Source organism: Monopterus albus, unplaced genomic scaffold, assembly GCF_001952655.1.
Source record: "Monopterus albus unplaced genomic scaffold, M_albus_1.0 scaffold65.1, whole genome shotgun sequence".
NCBI classification, from domain to species: domain Eukaryota; kingdom Metazoa; phylum Chordata; class Actinopteri; order Synbranchiformes; family Synbranchidae; genus Monopterus; species Monopterus albus.
Window position 1 is genome coordinate 1,062,592 of NW_018127945.1, and position 2,371 is coordinate 1,064,962.

The following is a 2,371-nucleotide window of genomic DNA, read 5'->3' on the forward strand; positions in this document are numbered from 1 at the left end:
TATCTAGTTATCCTTGAACATAAACAACCTGGAGTACCCCATGGGAATGACTAAGCATTTAACAGTCTGAGCTAGACATCCTGTCTACACTAAACATTTCTAATACATGAAGTGTCTAACCAATGTCTATCTGACTAAAAATACCTAACACAATGAAGATGGATTGAATATTGTTAAACCCAGTTCTTTAACTGAAAGCCAGAGAAGTGAAAACAGAAGAGGACTGTATAAAATCAGGGCTCAGACAATCAGAGCTTCCGCAGGAACGCAATCATCAAAGATCATTGGACCATTGTCTGTAGTTCCATCTATCTTCATGGGCGGGAACCGCCCCAGACAAAGGTTGGACTTTCACGTGTCCTAACACTATTGGCCATAAGCATGAGCAAGTCAGCCTCTACTCACATCAGCTACTAAATATGCAAATCAAATGATGTGTGAATGTTGTATTATCAGGCGGCAGCTAACAGAAACATGAACATCTGGTCATCTCCAAAGAGCAGAAAAGCAAAACAGTGCTGATTTATTCAAAGGATCACAGGTAAAATTAACATTACACGCTGAGGTATCTTGCACCTCCAAACTGCTCGCAGGCAGATGTAAGATGAAAGACCCTGAAACCACCAGGCCTATACATTATATCCCCTCGGTTGGGCTAGCCCCATATGTAACACTTGCCAAGTGATTAGATCAGAAGTTGCCAACCTCTGATTAAGGGCCAATAGCTAGAATAGGTTCGGCCGCTGGAGCAATGTGTGGTGTTCAATTGAATTTCCACAAATTATATGCTTGAACAATGTTTTACTACAATTGAACATATGCACATACACAAAACAATTTAAATAAGTAAAATAGCTAAACACGTGGAAAATAAATAAACCAAATTAATCCAAGCTTAACCGTGTTAAGTCTCTTCTTAATCACAGGCCACTATCAAAACCCACCTAAGTAATCCCTCCTCGTGAGGAACCAGTAAATCTGGAATAATGGGTTGCTTAGGGTATTTTTCCTGTCTATGTCTGTGATATCCTAGGGTGCACCCTATCTAATCGGATATCCAATGTGAAGTGGAATTCAATCGGATAACATTCAAATCCCAATCCCTCTCAAATCAATCAACCATACAAGAATTCAAGGTTCACAATACTGGTAATACCATGATAGCATTTTTTCTTCAGTGCATGTACAGCTTCATCAGTGCTAATGTAGTCCAGTCAAAAAAACAATAAAAGTCAAATCAAAACCCCAGAAGTCCACTTAAGTCCAGTCCCAGTATGATGATGAAAAAGATACTGCACCAGAAGGCGTAGTGAATCCTTTGTCGACTACACTGGGAGTGTAGTAACGCTTGTATGCTGACCAAATCATCCAGGTCTTCCCACTCAAGAATCCGCTGGGAGGCTCGCCATCAAACTCCAGGAATGATTTATGATCGTTTCACAAAGGGAATAGAATGTTCCAAGACCCCGAAAAAAACCTGACCTGTGATAACAGGATCAACCAATTATTCGTAGTATCTCAATACATTCTGCTTCCAGTATTTAACACTATATTTTTATAATGCTAAGTGTAACAATGTTATGAATTTTCCCACATTCTTAAAACATATTCACATTTCCAGCATATATTAATCACAAGTGAATGTTCATATACGTTTATACATAAACAAATGTATGGCTCACCAATCTCCTTGATTTAATACAAGCATACGTAATGTCCGCTCAGAATGGCGCACACACCACGCAGCTGTCTCATCTCTTCAACACACAAGGGCATGGTTTTAACATAACATTCAATTTAGGTTCTCATAACATTCAGCAAAATAGATAGGTATAATCATAAAGTTTTACCTTCTGCCTTTCGCTCACTAGCACGGTAGAATTCCACAATTCACTGCGGCCCTGGACACGAGCTAATGGCGTCAGACATTAGCTACTACCTTTAGCTCACAGTGTTTTTCACTCACTACCACGCCAAATTTTCAATTAGTGCCAGTTCTTTTCCTTCCTTTCCCTAGCGACTGTATTTGTAGTCGCTATGCCGTGTATCCAATTTCAATTCTACAGTGCCTTTTACCTTTTCCGCTCACGCTACCCTGGTAGATTCCCAAACCATTTAGCTCTTCTAATCTCTGTCCAGACTACGTTTTTTTTTTTTGTTCTGCCACACCCAACTCTACCCAAGGGCGGAACTTGTGAGGCGTATCCCACCCAACCCTGACAGTTCCTGATTGGTTTTGTCACTTATCAATCTTCTATTTATTTCTTTTCCCATATGACAGTGAAAAATGCACAACCTTTCACCCTAAAGTTACCGCTATGTATCAGTTTTTTTCTTTTTTCTTTTGACCACAACATCAGGTGGGTTACAC

The 2,371-nt window shown here is 39.9% G+C and overlaps 1 long non-coding RNA gene across 1 annotated transcript; it reads right to left on the reverse strand.

The window, feature by feature from the left end:
• Nucleotides 1-670: 670 nt before the first annotated feature.
• Nucleotides 671-2,365, reverse strand: LOC109962558 (uncharacterized). Its single transcript, XR_002275280.1, has 3 exons — nucleotides 1,851-2,365; nucleotides 1,683-1,757; nucleotides 671-1,482 (listed from the first exon to the last, which is right to left on the reverse strand). It is a non-coding gene; the product is annotated as an uncharacterized LOC109962558 (long non-coding RNA).
• Between the last annotated feature and the right edge of the window lie 6 nt (nucleotides 2,366-2,371).